Source organism: Felis catus, chromosome F2 (genome assembly GCF_018350175.1).
Source record: "Felis catus isolate Fca126 chromosome F2, F.catus_Fca126_mat1.0, whole genome shotgun sequence".
NCBI classification, from domain to species: Eukaryota; Metazoa; Chordata; class Mammalia; order Carnivora; family Felidae; genus Felis; species Felis catus.
The window spans coordinates 71,876,862-71,896,142 of NC_058385.1; the positions used below are offsets into that span (position 1 = coordinate 71,876,862).

Genomic DNA, 19,281 nt, shown 5'->3' on the forward strand with positions numbered 1-19,281 from the left:
ACCCGTTTAAACAATAACTAAATTGTCAGGCTCTTACAGAGTAATTACAAAATACAGAGAGTAATTACAAACTACTAATTACAAAAATATAGGACATATGCTGGAATGATCCTTCTAATCAATCCACTACATAGAAAACGTTACAATTAGGTGAAGGCAAAGTTGAAAGGCAGGTAGAAATTCACAGTTTTGCTATCCTGCAAGTCAGTTACCAAACTCCAATGCCAGATTTCTGGATCTAAGGTTTAATGACAAACATTTCTCAAGTGATTGCATAAAGCAGCAAGTCCAAGCTAAAATAGCAGACTTCAAAAAATTTCAAATGGTATCAACAATTTCACTTTGCACATCTGCTTCTAAAAATATGCAGGCACCATCCCCTTCAAATACTGCACCAAGTCTTGCTTGCACAACTCCTTCTATGAAACGACATCACCATTTGAAAGCAAATGTTGATTTAATATTGCAAACGAACAGTAGAGTGACTCCAGGAGTAATCTAGCAGTTAACAACAGTATAAGAACAAAATATTTTCAGTATGTCAAACTTTAAAACTCTGTTAAAATTAGTTAACATCGTAATTAACATTTTGATAAATTTTCAATTAATATGTGCCAGATGTGTGTTTTATGATGATTTTTGGCTTTGGCTTTCGCTGAATATTGACCTTATTGGCCAAACATGTATTTGGTGCATCTACAATAAAAGCATACAAAGTAAATCTTCAACACAGCACAGAATAAATATCCAATAAACACCTACTGAATTAATTTAAGAACTGTAAACAGGTGAGATCCAGTGGCATTTCTTTATTTGAAGGATGAGTTAGGTACACAATAATTTAAAGGAGAGTTATAATCACAATTCCTTCTTAGCTTCTAACATGGCTGCAACTCACATTAGGAACACAGCGGTTGATTGTACTGGTGGGAAACCAATGGTTAGCTGAGTGCCATCAAAATGGAGAGAAAAAACTCAAACGAGCCTAACGATAAAGCATCTATAATAATTATCCTGACATTATACTATCTGCTCTACTGATTGCACTACAAATGCACATCACACCGGAACCGTCTCGGACCTTTGTCTCCCGATTTCTTTCTTTCCCCCCTTCTCTCCAACAAGAGAAGCTGCTAAACAGGTTCGTTCATTGTTCCAGCACAATGATGATGTCTGAGCAACAAATATTTGTTCAATAAATGGCAAAGCCAAGACTTTCCTTTTTCTCTTGTCCCTGTTGTGTTCTGATCTTTACGTGGTAAACATGTTTAAGCAGAACCTAAGCTCCCAGGACTTCAGCTCTCTCCCACTCCTGGTTCTACCACACTTGATAAAATATGTAGACTGAGCAGTCCCTCTGGGACTCCGTATTCACAGGGTTTTTCCCTATCACTTGTATTCCTAAGACTATCTGAGCATGAGCAATCCAAGAACTCAAATTGTGAAAGCATGAAAACGGTGGCCCTGTACTTAAATCAGCAAAGACATATGAATACTGTGTAGTCAAAAAGGTTGACTGTGACAGTTAATTTACTCTCACCCCCAAGCCCATCCTTCTATAATCTGCTTTTAATGTTAGGACTAAGAAGCTGAAGACTGTATTTCTTAGACTACTTTGTTACCTGGCTTCTCACTGGGCCCCATCAGCTATAAGGAAATTGGAAGGTGGGAAGAAAGAAGGTCCCTCTTTTGGGGCACCTGGCTAGCTCAATCAGAAGAGCATGCGACTCTTGATCTCAGGGTCCTGTGTTCAAGTCCCACGTTGGGTAGATTACTTAAATAAAACTAAAAAAAGAAGGTTTCTCTTTTGTTTCTCAAGTTCTGTCAGCATTTCCTGTCATCAAAAGCTCCATTTGGCTCTAGGCTCTAGCTTCCTGAGGAATGCCTTACAGTGCCTGGCCCCCTCCAAGAGGTCTGAGCTTCCAGCCTTATGGAGTTCCTCCTTCAAGCTCCAAAATTCTGCCTAACCTACCTCATCCCTTCTTTTCCCCCAGCTCCAGAATTGACAGTTGCTTCCTGCGGTTACCACTAATATCTTAGTTACCTCATGTAACTTAATACATATTTGGTCTTTACCGCCCCCTCCCCCATGCCTAACCTAGAGCTCCTAAATCCCTTGGAACTTCGGGAGTGACAGAAGCATCTCTTATTTTAATGAGTCCCCCAGACAGCTTTAAGACTAGGGCTGGATGCCAGAAAGACAAGGTATACTCAGGTTTCAGCCTTATCTCCTGACCTCTGGTGAGGGGAGAGGGGGACTGGAGATTGGATTGATCACCAATGGCCAATGATTTATAATCAGTCATGCCTACATAATGGGACCTCCATTAAAACCCCTAAATCATGGAGTCTGAGGAAATTCCAAGCTAGTAAACGCATCCACATGGGAAGGAAACATATTCCAACTGCATGGGGACAGAAGCCCCTATGTTCAGGGCACTTCCAGACCTCATCCTATGTACCTCTTCACCTGGCTGTTCATTTGTACCCTTTATAAAGTCCTTTATAATAAACTGGTACTAGTATAAGTAAAGTGTTTTTCTGCGTTCTGTGAGCCATTATAGCAAATTATCAAACTGAGGAAGGAGTCATAGGAACCCCTACCACCTTTTACAGCTGGATGGTCAGAAGTAAAGGAGACTGAAGACTTGTGAATGGCATCTGGAGTGGAACGGAGTCTTGTAGGATGAAGCCCTTACCCTGAGAAGTCTGTACACCAACTCTACATCGAGTCAGAATCAAAATGAACTGCAGGACACCCAGTTGGTGTCTGGGGAGTTGGGAGAATTGGCTGGCATGGGGGGAAAAAGCCCCACACATTTGGTACCAGAAGTGGTTTTGGAAAACAGTTCAGAATTAATGTCAGCAGTGTTGTGAGTAAAAACACGCACACCTCAGCATCCTCTTTTTGCTCAGGCTTCCAACATTTGTGTAAATAAATCCTTACGTTAAATCCCTTTTAAAAATACCTAGCACGGTTTCTGCTATCCTGGTTGAAATCTGACTGGTACAGAGGAAGTTGTAGAGAGTAGCTTAGTCCTTACCTTCACCAACAATATCTAATCATCATCAGGTACTAGTGTGTAGCTATTAATAAAGTGATCCTTTGACTCTCCTTCCTTTGTAAAATGTAAAGGAGGAGAAGCAGGATTCAGGCATTACTAGGTGCCCAGCCATAATACCACCAGAGAAGTACTAAAATCTCACCATAAATCCCTAGCACACGTCAAGAGCAATACATTAGTCTAGTAATTACATGGAGAGAAGTTACTTGCCTTAAAGAAACGTAACATAAATGTACAACTGAACTGAAATTGGGACAATTGAGTTCTAGCCTTGACTCTCTCACAAAATACATGACTTCACACAGTACTTGTTAGACTGAATCTCTCCCATTGCTCTGGCTAGGACTCTACATATGTTACACTGCATCTTTCCTAATGCTGACATCTAGTGGATACACTTAGATTTAGTATTATTTTAAAACGAAAACTCTCATTTACACTATTTTAAATAAAAGACTCACTAGTATGACTGGCTATATGCAATAAACACAATAAATCAGGAGACCAACACTGCTCCCTAAATGGAAGTGAACCAGGATAAATTGATATTACGTCAGATTGTCACGGCATCTTTGAGCTTGATTCAGAGACTACTAGTAATAGTACTCTTCCATGCTTCCAGCCATTAACAATTAAACCACCAATGCAAATTACCGCCTGAGGTGTAGATTGAAAAGAAATGCTTCCTGCTACAATGTCTTGCCTCAGGTACAGACAGGGTATGAGGGGACTGATACAAAGTTCCAAGTAGTTTAAGAAATTTACAGAATGGTGATGGGAATACGAAAAAAACAAAAAACAAAAACACTGAAACTCAAATTTACCTACAAGGATTTATTATGAAGGTTTTTCTTGAAAAAATATGGTCCTCAGACAAAAAAACAGTATCGCCAACTCACTTTCTTAAAGTGTACCACTATTTTGAAATCCACGTAAAATTATATACACATGTAAGGTAAAATATATATTTAAAATTCGAGAGAATGATAAACATGAAATTTTAAATACTGGTTATCTCTGGGGAGAAACAAGCCCATAGGACCAGGCAACTTCAAAGGTGTGGGTAACATTTCAGTTCCTCAATTACTGGTGGATTCAGGGGAGTCTCTTAGGCTTCCACATTTACAAATAAAGGTATTCTTTTATATGTATCAATAATTTAAAAAATGTTTTAATGTAAAGTCACTAATGCTCAAAGAACACATATGACTCATTCAAAGGTGTTCCCAGGGGCGCCTGGGTGGCTCAGTCAGTTGAGCGTCCGACTTCGGCTCAGGTCATGATCTCACAGCTCCTGAGTTCGAGCTCCGCGTCGGGCTCTGTGCTGACAGCTCAGAGCCTGGAGCCTGCTTTGAATTCTGTGTCTCCCTCTCTCTCTCTGCCCCTAACCCACTCGCATTCTATCTCTGTCTCTCTCAAAAATAAATAAACATTAAAAAAAAAAGTAAAAACAAAGCAACAACAAAAAAAACAAAGGTGCTCCCAAAAAACGAATGGATTGGAATTCAGATGCCTGAAATCTTTCCAATACACATGCAATGATGCATGGATGAGCCATTTTTTTTTTTAATGTTTTATATATTTTTGAGAGGTAAAGAGAGACAGGTCGCGTGTCGAGGAGGGGCAGAGAGAGAGAGAGAGAGAGAGAGAGAGAGAGAGAGAGAGAGAGGGAGAGGGAGAGGGAGAGGGAGAGGGAGAGGGAGACACAGAATCCCAAGCAGGCTCCAGGCTCTGAGCTGTCAGCACAGAGCCCGACGCAGGGCTCAAACTCACGAACCGTGAGATCACGACCTGAGCTGAAATCGGACGCTTAACCGACTGAGCCACCCAGGGGCCCCTGGATGAGCCATTAAATAAAAACCGTAGCACCTTGCACACTTCAACAGGTAGTCAGTGTTTACAGAGCCTGCTGGTGGCTGCTGTTGTTTTAAATCAAACAACCTTTCCTTAGCTCCTGTCTGCCAATTACTGGGGCAGATACTGAAGATTTGGCACTGAGGAACTCACAGACAAGTGTACGAAACCAGACAAGATGGTATGACATACTTTCATACAGAAGCATGCAAACACCACAATGAACATACAGAAAAAGGAACACCTAACCAAAGACTCCCCAGAAGGACTGGTTCTTAAGTCCTTCTTGTTTTCTATTTCTTTAAATTAGAAAATAATTTAAACATAAAAAAATGTATCCACATACTGTACCACCCAGATTGTGTGTGTGTGTGTGTGTGTGTGTGTGTGTCTGTCTGTATGCTACATTGATGACTGAACAGCTTTTTTTTCTTTTCAAATTGTTATTTAAATTCTAGTTAGCTAACATACAGTGTAATATTGTTTTCAGAGGAATTTAGTGATCCATCACATACAGGTAACACCCAATGCTCATCACAACAAGTGCCTTCTTTAATGCCCATCACCCATGTAGCCCATCCCCACCCACCTCCCTCTACCACTCAGATTAAAGCAATGACATTTTGCCAGATTTGCTTCAGAGACCTCCCTACATTTTTGGGCACTACTTAACCTCCCAACCTTCCCCAACCAACTTTCCTCTCCTCCATCTCCTAAAGGTAATCTTAAAAGTATGCTTCCTTTCCAAACGTATTTTAAAATTTTTACTGTGAAGGTACATATTCATAAACAAACAGCACTGTTCCGCTTTTCAATGTTTGTAAATGCTATATTGTACATATTCCTTTAAAATCCACCTCTCACACTCAATGGTGTTATCCACGTTCACTTACTGACATACACTATTCCACAGGTCAATGAAGCCTTTTTGAGGAACAGTGACTTCTCAGTTTTTCTCTAATAACAAAGAATGCTTTACACACATATCCTTTCACACGCTACATACACTTGTATATACTTGGGCCTGTGTACAAGAGTTTCCACTGGACGGCAGTCTGGAAATTAAAACGCAACCATAACTTGACTAGATTGTGCCAAACTGCTCTCCAAAGTACTTCTACCAATTCACTGTTCCACTAGTAAAGATTTTCTTCTCTCCCATCCTCCAAAACCTCAAGCTTCAAACTTTAAATTGTGAAATATCTCACTGATGTTTTAATTTATATTTTCCTGATTACCAGTAAAAATGTGCCTATATCTCTATGTTTACAGGCCATCTGTAAAATGTATACTCACATTCTTTGCAACTTGTAGCATTTATTTTTCCAGTATCTCTCCCACACCTACCTTTCTATACACCGGACTCTGTACTGCTGGGCTTAGCATCTGTAAATAACATCCTTGCCAGCTGTGAGGTTACGTCAGTAAGAGGCACTAGAGGGTGAGAAAGCAGGACCGAGAAAGAAGCTTCCCTGTCTCTGGCTGGGACAGACCAGCAGCTGCTCTAAGAACAGTCAGATGAGGTGGGGCCAGTATGCACTGCCCCGATCAGAGGCAGAAGCAAGTGCAGTCTGTGGGTTCCTGTCGAGCAGTGGTAGCGGCTAATCTCTGGCGGCAGTACCACCACCCATCTTTTCTTTGTCCCTGTCTCCTCTTCCCCTCTGCTCCTCTAGTCTAATACCTTCGTAACCAATCCTCTGTATTAAATTCCCTGTTTAGGGGCGCCTGGCTGGCACTTGGGTGGCTCAGTCAGTTAAACAACAGACTCTCGATTTTGGCTGAGGTCATGATCTCACAGTTGTGAGATCGAGCCCCACTCAGCATAGAGCCTGCTTGGGATTCTTTCTCTCCTTTCCCACCTGTATGTTCTCTCTCTCTCTCAAAACAGATAAATAAACTTTAAAATTAATTCATTCCCTGTTTGAAATTCCCAGGGTGGTATGTTTTTTGAACTCACACCCTTCCTTCCCCTCCAGGTGGGCTTTAGGAATTCTAGAATAGGAACTCTGGATACTAACCTTTTGAAGCCTAAACACACCGCAAATATCTTCTTCTAGTCTGCAATGTCGCAGTGTCCCAGTCTTAACTTTGTTTATGATACCATTTTGTCACATGTAATCCACTTTTCCTTGAGGTCTATGTTGATCATTTAACTAGTGATTCCTGCAAAACTGCCTTAGCTATTTTTGGCCTTTTATTCACCCATGTAACTGTCAAGTTCTACAAAAATCTGAATGGGATTTTGACTTGATTTTGCATTAAATACACACACACAAATACACACACCATTCCAAGGCAGAACTTCCATCTTTATAATACTAACCATTTTTTTCATTTAATCTATGAATATGAGATTATAAAACATAAGATTACATGAATGCATTTTTTTAATATTTATTTGAGAGAGAGAGACAGAGAGAGAGAGAGAGAGAGAGACAGAGAGAGAGAGAGAGAGAGAGAGGGAGAGAGAGAGAGAGAAAGTAAGTGTGCGTGAGCAGGGAGGAGCAGAGAGCTAGGGGGACAGAGGATCCAAAGTGGGCTCCACGTTGATAGCTGTGAGTCCGATGCAGGGCTCCAACTCACGAACCGTGAAATCATTACCTGAGCCAAAGTTGCACACTCAACCGACTTAGCCACCCAGGTTCCCCCAAATGAATACATTTTTCCATGCTAAACCATCCTTGCTTTCCTGGGACCAAATCTATACAGTCATTAAAAAATAAATGTATTCTTTGGGGCGCCTGGGTGGCGCAGTCGGTTAAGCGTCCGACTTCAGCCAGGTCACGATCTCGTGGTCCGTGAGTTCGAGCCCCGCGTCGGGCTCTGGGCCGATGGCTCAGAGCCTGGAGCCTGTTTCCAATTCTGTGTCTCCCTCTCTCTCTGCCCCTCCCCCGTTCATGCTCTGTCTCTCTCTCTGTCCCAAAAATAAATAAACGTTGAAAAAAAATTTTTAAATAAATAAATAAATAAATAAATGTATGTATGTATGTATGTATGTATGTATGTATGTATGTATGTATGTATGTATTCTGGGGTGCCTAGGTGGCTCAGTCGGTTAAGCATCTGACTTCAGCTCAGGTCATGTTCTCGCAGTTCATGAGTTTGAGCCCCACGTCGGGCTCTGTGCTGACGGCTTGGAGCCTGGAGCCTGCTTCGGATTCTGTGTCTCCCTCTCTCTCTCTGCCCCTCCCCCACTCGCACAGTCTCTCTCTCTCTCTCTCTCTCTCTCTCTTTCTCTCTCGCAATCTCTCTCTCAAAAATAAACATTAAATAAAGTTTTTTTAATTAAAAAATGTATTTCTAGATTTGGTTTAATATTTCACTTTGGATTATTTCATAAATAAGACTGACCTATAATTTTTTTCTCTTCTTGTCTGGTTTTGCTATCGAGCCTATTTTATATATCAGCTCTTTCTGTTCTACAGAAAAGTATAAAAGAACATAAATGTTTGTGTCTCCTTAAAATTTGTATGTTGAAATCCTAACGTCCAATGTGATTAAACCCTTTGAGAGGTGATTAGGTCATCAGTGTGAAAGCCTCATGAATGGAATTAATGTCCTCATAAAACAGACCCCCAAAAGCTCCCTTGCTTTCTTTCTACCATGTGAGGACACAGGAAGAAGACAGCTATGTATGAACCGGGAAGCACGCCTCACTAGGACCCAACTATGCTGGAAGTGTGACCTTGGGACTTCCAGCCTCCAGAACTGTGGGAAATAAATTTATTTGTAAGCCATCTAGGTTACTGTATTTTGTTATAGCGGCCCAAACTAAATACAACAGGTGCTAAAATGGAAACTCAAACTCAAGCACTTACACTTGGTATGAACGTATTCTACAACATCTGTGCCAAGCAGCCAAGCAGCCCCTGCTTCAATATTTCACTCTACGTGACCACACCCAGAGTCACTCATTCGATTTTCAAATGACTCAAGTTTTAGATTTCAATTTTTAGAAACTTTTTTAGAAACTTCGGCTGATGATTAAATAATACACAACTAATCCAACATGAATCCTGCAAAGAATCACACAAAACTTGTCTTAAAGCTGATATTCGCCCATTTGTTAATCTCTCCTCATCAGTCCCGGTTCTCACTGGCCTCTGAGAACTAAACAGTCAGTTCATGTGCCACATGACAACCCAGTAACTATCTGAAATATCTGAAAACATGTTAAACTGAGGTCAAAAGAAAGTTACCCATTAGACAATATACATACACTCACATAGGCAAAAAGTTACTAACAAGGTATTCTCCTGTCTAGCAATTGTAAGGACTGAGCTTCTGAAAGAGAATAAAGTTTAAATGGAGATATTTAAGAATACTCATCAGAAAGGACCTTCTTAAACATTACAGACTGAAGGAACAAAGGGCAACAAAACCATTTTGCCCCACCCAGCACCTTGCTATCAGGACCAAATGACAGTAAAAACCAGTGACAGGCCTTTCTGTGTGCCACACACGATGCCAAGTAATACACACACAGTAGTATCTTACAAAATCCTCAACCACTTTTGAGGTTGTCTAGCACTTGGATCCTCATTTTACTTCTGAGCAACCTAAAGGTCAAAGGATTAAATAACTTTCTCAAGGTCAACAAATCAGTAAACAACGAAGCTGGAATTCTTACTCAGGCAAATCTGTCTTCTAGCAGTTCTCTTAACCATTTGGCCATATTGCTTAGTCACAAATGAAAATACACACAATTCATCCAAAAAGAGTGAAGGAAAATATTAAGTGTTCCAGAAAGAAACTAATTCAATACTAGTACTAACATTTCTAAGTCAGGAATAAAATTCTCACAGAAAAAAAATTTTAAGAAAAAACTATGATGACTAGAGAAAGATGACAGATGCTAAGAAACGTCCTTACATATTTCCCTACCATTTGTCAGGTCTTTCTGTTTGAGCCTGGCATGCTAAAGGAATTTAGTACAGTGAAATTACAGGAGGGCACAAATGTTTCCCTTGTTCCTGAACTTCAATTAAAATGATTTGCTTAAATATAACTCCTCCAGGCTCATCATAATCAAACAGAATACAAAAACAAAATACAAATTTTCTTTTTGGTAATCATATCATCTTAAAGATATGTACTTGAATAATCTTTCTACATTTACATCTCCTACAATACATACCTCCTATAATACGAAAAAGAATCCAGCAGACAAAATGCAGAATGTACACATCATAAAAATGTTTCTGAGGGGCACCTGGGTGGCTCAGTCGGTTAAGTGTCCGACTTCGGCTCAGGTCATGATCTCACGGTCCGTGAGTTCGAGCCCCGACTCAGGCTCTGTGCTGACGGCTCAGAGCCTGGAGCCTGCTTCGGATTCTGTGTCCCCCTCTCTCTCTGCCCCTCCCCTGCTCATGCTCTGTCTCTCTCTGTCTCAAAAATAAATAAAACATTAAAAAAAATTTTAAAAAATGTTTTTGAACTAAGTATGTTACCTAATAATTACAGATTTAAGGTTTCGCACAGTTTTTACTAAGGCAATATTTATATAAATCAAAGCTCAAATCACTTAACAATTCTGAGTATTTTTATCATATTTCGAACATTGCTGGTAGGGAAAAAGAGGAAGGAAGTGAGCGGTATGAGAAAAGGTAGAAAATCAGCCCCGAATATAGGGCTCGTGACAGGACTTGAAATCATGTAGCTCAGTTCTCTAATTTTATAGAAAGAAACTGAGGACTATAGAAACTTGGTAACTTGGCAAAAGCGGCAAATCAGTTCTTAAAAAGTGGGGCTTAATCCAATGACCTGGACAGTGCAGGCTTTAGGGACGTATTTAAAATACGGCATCAGCAGATCACACTGACAGAACAAATCTACCAAAAAATACCCCACAGTCAGATGCCCCAACACGTCGCCTTCGAGACAAGTAATGGCGCCATTTCTGCTCTCAGCCAAGCTTCAAAAGATCTGCCATTCCCTTCATCTGTAGTCAGCTGCAAGGTGCTGAACAACCATTTGTCAAATTCAGTGACACCGTTCTGGGCTCTTCTAGCTTAGGCTGGCACCTGAACACTGTCCAGTTCATACTGCTGAGATAACTGTAAAACACTTGGTGACTTTTCACAAGTCTTGACCTTTTTTTGTGATTCCGTAACACACGCATCAGACCTCACTATTTGCATCCTTCCTGTGGAATTTAATTATGGACGTTTCTCTCGTTAAACTTTTGGCATCTCAAACTCGATTGTTTTATTTTCTACATGTTAATTTCATGTTCCTTGAATCAGAATGTGCATTCTCTGAAGGTGGGCACTCTCCAAGGCTTACCACTTATCTTCAACTATCTTTTCCACAGAACATGCTGTTTCTGTGATTATTTACCAGCAAACAGAAGTTTCTTCAAAACTATTTCAAGAACTTCTAGGCTACACCATTAGGATATTTCGCAAGACGGTGTAACTCTACTTCTTAAAGATTATTTAGAGGGGCACCTGGGTGGCTCAGTCAGTTAAGCGTCCGACTTCGACTCAGGTCACGATCTCACAGTTCGTGGGTTCGAGCCCCACGTTGGGCTCTGTGCTGACAGCTCAGAGCCTGGAGCCTGCTTCGGATTCTGGGTCTCCCTCTCTCTCTGCCCCTCCCCTGCTCATGCTCTGTCTCTGTCTCTCAAAAATAAATGTAAAAAAATAATAATAATAAATAAATAAAAGATTATTTAGATAGAACATAAAAAACTACATGTATTCAAATATGATGGACAAAGAAAGGTCTAGCTGACTTTTTGTTAACAAGAGCTCTTAATCTGGGATCCAGAGAAAGAATTCAGTGACCTGTGAGTTTGGATGGGAACCTTTTCACTAACCTCTATATGAAGTTCTGCAAGTCCTTCAATCAAGATTATAGGCAACAAAGTATAGTAGTGTTAGAAATACCTATGAACTTGTCACCAACAGAAATCACAGGTACTTTCATATTATACTATAATTATTGCAAACTCATCACTGTAACTACAGTATTTCACAGAATTATTGCTAAAGCTCACTCTCTAATGTGAGAAGCATATATATTACTCTATCAAAAATTTGCATTTTTAGTACTTGTTAGCTGTACTTCAATATAACTAATTTCTTTTTTCATCATATATATTTTACTTCATAAAATCATGAATCATTTGTAGAATCATTGTTCTGGGAAGGGATTCACAAGCTTCACCAGATTACCAGAGGTCCATGGCACAAAAAATGGTTGAGAACTCCTGCACTGTAACATACAGAGTAGGTGAGGTAATTACAATTCCAAAAGATCATCACGATAACTGTCTTATCAGTTCTAGTAAAATGACAGGCAAGTTTTGAAATGTAAATATCTCTGTTTATGACTAGGAAGAGCACAGAGATTTTAAGCTGATCATTTTCACTTGATAACACAAAATATGTCTACAGAAAATGACATTTTCAAATACCTATTAACTTGTAATAATTAAAACAATTACAGAATTAAAAATGTTTAAGTACTCAGAACCCTGTATCAGTAACTTTTTGTTGTTGTTGATGTGTTCTTTACTTCAAAGACTTTTTCAAAAGGACCAAAACCAATAATAGGGAGAATTCTTATTTAAGAAAGTGTGTAAAAACTTCTTCTTCCTTTCTAACATATACATAAACCACCAGAATTATGTGTTAGACCTTTCCTGATTAACAATACCGGTGATAGCTAAAATGGCTTAAAAGGGAATTCAAAGAAAAACACATACCTCTTCTACTGAAAGAAAGCTGTAAAAAAAAAAGTTCTAATTACTTTTCCCTACTTCCTGTTCCAAGAAACTAAACAATATAGGGTATTTCCTAAAGATATTTTTAGCAGTTCAATATTATATAGAACATCTTCCTTAAATTATGTTTAGCCAAAGGAATTTTCTACATAGATCATAACCTTTCATTTGTATCTGAATTTATCATTTCCCCCAAAGACATATTTACCTTCAGCCAGTGCTGGTGATTCTGTTCTTGTCCTTCTATCTGTTTAAAGAAAGAAAAAAGAAAGAAAGTCTAAAACATTATTATAGTTTAAAACATGTTTAATTTTAAAAAACTAACTTTAATAAGGTTTATGAATGCCATCACGTATCACATGAATATGCTATACACATATGTGTGTGTGTGTATATGTATGTACAGGCATCTCCTTGAATTAAATCAACAACTGTTTACAGAGAACCTACTAAGAGTGAGGCATTATGTGAAGCCCTGGGAAACACCAACAGGTTTGGATGAGACACCCTAACTGCCACCCTCAAGACACTCAAGGACTAAAAATCTGTATCAAGAGAAGTACACAGTGCTCATCATAGCTTATGAAGCAGGAGACAGCAAGGGAAGAAAATTAGTAATTTGTCTTTATTCTTACAACAGGGGCCTAAAATTATCAAAGAGATCTACTTCTACACTATTATCATAATTTAAGTTCACTTCCTTTCAATGTATTAAAAAAATTAGTTTTACCAAAGGTACTAAGATCCGTATAATTCCATGACCATAACCTATTGCTTGCCAGAAGCACATCAGGCAAAACTCAAGTGAACCATGAAGTCTTCTGTAGGAATGACTTTACGATTTCAACTCCTAAAACATTTTTCGGTAAAATCAAATCTTCAGAATGATCTTATTCTAACTTTACAACTGAGAGCAACTATAACCACTACAGCAAACTAGCTTAGTTCGCACAGAGTAGGGGGACACATTTGACTAATGTAACTACTCACCTTAATGTAAACACTTATTTCCCCAATTGTTTATTCTATGACCAGAGTTCTGGACTTAACAAACATACAATTTCTATGTGGTTAGTAAAATTTAGAGGGGCTGGGGCACTGCCTTCCAAGATGGTAAATGATCTGACACACTGTCTACTAAAGGCTGACATGTAGTACTGCATCTGTGACAGATTTAAAAAAAAAAAAAAAAAGTCCTGGAACCAGCAGATGGAAGTACAATTGGCAACCTTCAGCTCCACTGGATTAAGAAATTCAGATAGTAGGAGACTTGAAAAGAAGTTTCTGCCAGAAGACACAGGAAGAATTCTCAGGCAACTATCACCTGATTATCTTAGATTCCTTACTGGACCAGCATGCTAAGGAAAGAGTTACCATAGTGGGAAGTCCTGTAAAGTGACCCTAACAACATGAGAACTTATGGCTGCTGCCACACAATGGGGACAGGAGGGAATCTATCCAGAACCTAGGGGGTTCGACTGGGGCTGCCGTGCTCAGTAATAACTGTAAATGAGCAGCTGCAACAATTATAGCCCAACAAGGTTAAGGCAACTACAGGCATTGATCCCTTGGAGAAGAAGGTCTGAGTCACTGGACCAGAACAATGCTTCCACCTGTTGAAGTACTGGCTGAAGATAAGGCAAATCTAGATTGAGTGGTAGAGAACTGCAAAAATGAACATTAGTCACTAACCCTCCTGTTGTTAAGTCTAATGTAGAAGTTGTGGCCAGCCACCATCTTGAAAACTCTGCAGGAGACCGGACTAAATGCCGAGTGCTTAATGGAGGATACAGGGCTGTATGGGACACCTCTTGTGCGCTAGCTACCTCACATATTCACTCTGAGGCACCTCCCCTTAACTTACCACTGGGCTCACTTTCTGCTCACAGGCTCTGCTATAAGAGAGACTTACAGCAACTTTTCAGCCATCCTGAGACATGCAAACGAAGTGTGAAGATGTTAACACCAACACACTATGGGCAACCCCTGACCACTGGGGAATGGGATCTGGTAGTAAACACCCCCCTTCTTGGCACGCAGAGGCATATTCTTCGTGTCTTCTCAAAGGACTTCCTCAGGCTCAAGTCCCAGTGGCTCACAGATGTGACCAGTTAATAATGTGCCCTTGCACTGACCTTCCTTCCCCTCTGTTTCACTTGCCCCCGTTCTCCAACTTGTTTCCTGTTAACAGGTCCCCAAATAGATTATCTGCTTAAAAAGTCCCTGTCTCAGGTTCTGCTTTTAGGATGAAACCAGGACACTTGTCTTTTGGGACACCATACTCCTTTCCTTTTCATTCTACCTCAATGGATGCTTTCTTAATCTCTGTTGCTGAACTTCTCTCAAACCCCCCAATGCTGACATGCCCAGGACTCAGTTCTGGGTCCTCCACTCCCTTTGTGATTTCATTCCTTCATGGCCTTATGTATCAACTACATATATCAAATTTACTTATCCAGTATAGACATTTCTCTCCAACTCCACACTCTCATAGCCACTGACTGCCTACTCAAATCTCCACTAGGATGTTTTAACAGATACCTCCAACTTTAACATATCGACACTAAACTACTCAGCTTCCCTCCCCAGACCTCATCCACTTTGTCTCCCTCAACTCAGTTGATGGCTTCTCTATCCTTCCAGTTGCTCAGGCAAAAAAAACCCTGGCTTCCTCTGCAACTTCTTTCTCTCACACATCCCACATGCCACTAACCCTCTCATTACTTAAAATCTTCACACCTACTATTCCAGCTCCTATTAACTCAAAGTTGAGGGTTCTGCTGCATGAGCAGCCTTAAGTCTACCTGCTATTACTTCTCAATCCAAGAGCCTCCAGAACAAGGGCTGCAAAGTTAAATGAGTTTGGAGTTGGCTACGGGAACATCAGAAGCAAACAAATGTCTATACTTAATCTCAGGGGTGCCATGGCTATTAACATGCCATGCTAAAAATGCAGGTGATCTGGTGCTGGATATTCACATAAAACAAGTCTTAGATGTTATCACCCAATTAAGCTTTAGAAATCATCAGTAGGCCTGAAGAAACAGTCTGAGGGCTCCATCTGGTTGATGAACCATCAGTTTGCAACTTGTGCTCTAGGACTTGTCTGTAATTTATACATTATTAACCCTAATCTTTTATTTTTTCCTATCAGTTAAGAGATGAATGGGAGCTATTTATGTTCAAAGCCGAACCATTCTGGTTTTCCTCAAAAGCTCCTCTCGGATCAATGTTACTACAAATGGAATGAATAAACACATTTTTGCTTTTTCTGCCAAAAACAAACTTACTTCCCTAAGGCAGACCGAAGCCACCCAGAAATAAACAAAACAAGTGGCTTGGCTGGCCATTTCATAAACCAGAGCAGAAAAACCAGTGCCACTTGCATAAAACCACTAGGAAAAAATCTATTCATCCTGTCTCTTAATAAATCAAGAAATAAGAAAACACTTGTAATTGTTTTTACCCTTAGAAATCACATGTCACCTCATAAATAATGAATATTAGATGCTATGTAAATGAGATAATCCAGGCATCTAAAATCCGCAAACCTAGACGTTCTTCAACTAAGTGTTAAAATTCCTTTGCCTCCAGCAAAACATAAAAGCTATGACTTCAGAGCATTCTGTCAACCACATTTACAGCTTTGCAGCATTTCAAATGATGATACCTAAGTCTAACTGGTTATGCAACCTGCACTGTTCCTCCTTCGTTTGGGTATATGATAAAATTGAATTCAATTTAATTTGTTTAAGCTCCCCTTGACATAACGCAAAGCGATCTTAAAGCCATCTTAGAAAAAAAAAAAAAATAGAAACTGATTTAAAGGGCCTATCGACCACATTTCCAGATCAGACAATATTATGAAAATGCATTAGTAGAGAATTCCGGCAAATACCTAAGTTTTAAGAAACTGAAAAGGTTATCCCAAATCCATTTAAGAAAAAAAGAAACATGCAAGCTTATAAATTTTTTTTTTAAAAAAACAAGAAAAAAACCAGTCTTACACATTAATAATTAAAATTGTGTGGAACTCACACAGATATATAGTCAGAGGAAGAGAACAGAGAAATCACAACGGTCCAATTGTATATAAATGTAAAAAACCACTCCAAATATTTACTGGAAAATCTATTTGTATATAGTCCCAAAATAAATACCCAAGGAAATGCTATGATGACAAAGATGTACTGCACTCTCTAGAAGCGTCTGTCCACTCTTACTGTAGCAATTAAAACTTTCCAGGTAAAAATGAGGTTTCATGAAAAATATCTACATACAGAGCTGTGGCAACTAAAAGAAGATATTTCAGCTAAGGGTAAAGCATGGCAATCAGGTATCAGGAAAGGTTTTATGAAGCCCTAGTAGCTAAGACAGATTTTAAAAAATGAACAGGATTTGGACAAGCAGGAAAAGAAGGTAGAAGGTTCAAAGAGAATATTCCATATGAGGAATGTATAAAGTAACCATCATAGGGCAATGAAGAAAACTTTATTTAATAAATGGTACTGAAACAATCCCATGAAAAACTGAGATACAACCTTCTAAGTCTATTCATTCTAGATGGGTTAGAGTTTAATTTCTCAAAACTAAATGTCAAAAAAAAAATCCTCAAAAATAATGCCTTGCTTATCTTTGGATGAGAATTTGGAAAGACAGAGTCAAATCATACAAAAATTATAAATTAAGGAAATTCAAAATATTTTAATGTTTAATGTTCATATAAATGTATTAAAAATCACATCGAGAGGAAATGATTAACATGATAATTCATAAGAGTGAGAAAACAGTAAACACATGTATAAAAAACTTTATATTCCCCAATAATAAAAAGGAAATATAACAAAATGGTTTAGAGCACTGGTTCCAAAATAAGATAAACCTGGGTTGAGTTTCCACTTAATTATTAGGTTCTCTGAGCATCTGTTTTGTTATCTGTAGATTCAGATTTCCATTTATTTCCATTAAGTCATCTAAGCGTCAGTTTCCCTTATTTGCAAAAAGGAAAAGTAATGTCAAAGACCGTGCAAAGATTAACAGAAATGCCAGTTTTACTGAACATGGTCACTACTTCTCTTATTCAACATCAAATTACAAGAACATACAGCCATCCATTTTGACGTTCTATCTCAAGGGCAGTACACTTGAGAGCATCCCTGTCTGAGACACGCCAGAGCTCAAATACCCGAATACAAATCTCAGGCTTCTATGTCTTCTTACGCCATGATTACTACTGTATGTTTAGCACTTAAAACATGCCGTTGTAATTATCATCATCATCATCATCATATAAAACATACCCATATGCTATTTTTAAAATATCTACTCTCTAGGGGCGCCTGGGTGGCTCAGTCGGTTGGGCATCAGACTTTGGCTCAGGTCATGGCCTCACAGTCCATGAGTTCGAGCCCCGCATCTGGCTCTGTGCTGACAGCTGAGAGCCTGGAGCCTGTTTCAGATTCTGTGTCTCCCCTTCTCTCTGACCCTCCCCCGTTCATGCTCTGTCTCTCTCTGTCTCAAAAATAAACGTTAAAAAAATTTTTTTTAAATATCTACTCTCTTTAAAATGTAATGGAAAATGAAGATCCTATAAATACAGAATGCTTTATAGTTTTATCCTTTTCTCATCTTTTACATCATTATTAGTGACCAACCACATCATTTCTTACAAATACCAGTGACTGTTCACTGAACATCTATTACTCAGATCATGCACAGACTGCAACACTTGTAGCGGTGTTGCCTCCTTGTCTCCCGCTGACAAATCCATGTCGCATTTTACAAAATGAATAATCAAATGAGGGAATTTGCCAACAAAGATAAAAGGGCAGCAAAAACACAGAAGTGGTAACACTGAAGTCCAACTCTAAGGGAACATAAATGAAGCTGCCAAAGAGCGAGCTGGTTGCAAGAAAGCGGACAGTGCTGCCATCAGAGAAACCAGACATGCCAGTAAGAGGAACTCTGTGAAGGTGAACTTACCAACATGAATGAAGAAAGTGGTTATGATGAAAAGGAAGCAGATGCCCCAGAAGAAGTAACATCAGAGAAGAAAATTATATTAAAGGAATTGGGGGGGGGGGGGGGAGTACCTGGCTGGCTCAGTCAGCAGAGCATGCAACTCTTGATCTTGGGGTTGTGATTTCAAGCCCCATGTTGGGCATAGAGATTACTTTATAAAAAAAAAAAACAAAAACAGGAATTCTTGGATATATTTCAAGACATGGAGAATACAATGGATAAACGTTGGAAGCAAATCCAAACTCAGAAGTATGACAATGTGGTCAAGACATAAAAAGAATGTTCACTCCTATTATCCAGCTATACAACAAAAAAGAAGTAGGCAATTGCTCCTTTTTAATTACATGCAACACAAAATACACACACACACACACACACACACACACACACACACAAGGGAGCAAAGAATACAATGTGCATCCAGTCATGTGCTTTTCTACAGTCATGGCACTTCGCAGAATACCTCTGAACTACAAACCTGATAGCAAAAGAAACACAGACAAGTTCAAAGTTGGGAGACCCAAGGTCCCAAAGCTAAGTTCATACCTTAAGTTGCCATTTTTTTCTACTGGGGAAATATATAACATAAGCTAGTGCTTAATGGCAATAACT

At 39.3% G+C, this 19,281-nt stretch overlaps 1 protein-coding gene across 11 annotated transcripts in view; it reads right to left on the minus strand.

Moving 5' to 3' along the window:
• Positions 1-19,281, minus strand: part of CYRIB (CYFIP related Rac1 interactor B) — a 148,636-nt gene that overhangs the window by 41,011 nt on the left and 88,344 nt on the right. For 9 of the 11 annotated variants that reach the window (XM_045049999.1, XM_023248576.2, XM_023248582.2 and 6 more), the window contains one exon: positions 12,857-12,895. The gene's annotated coding sequence lies outside the window, so the exon portion shown is untranslated. Of the gene's footprint in view, positions 1-12,630; positions 12,650-12,856; positions 12,896-19,281 lie in introns of all 11 variants that reach the window. The other 2 variants (XM_023248580.2, XM_023248581.2) reach the window with 1 other exon arrangement.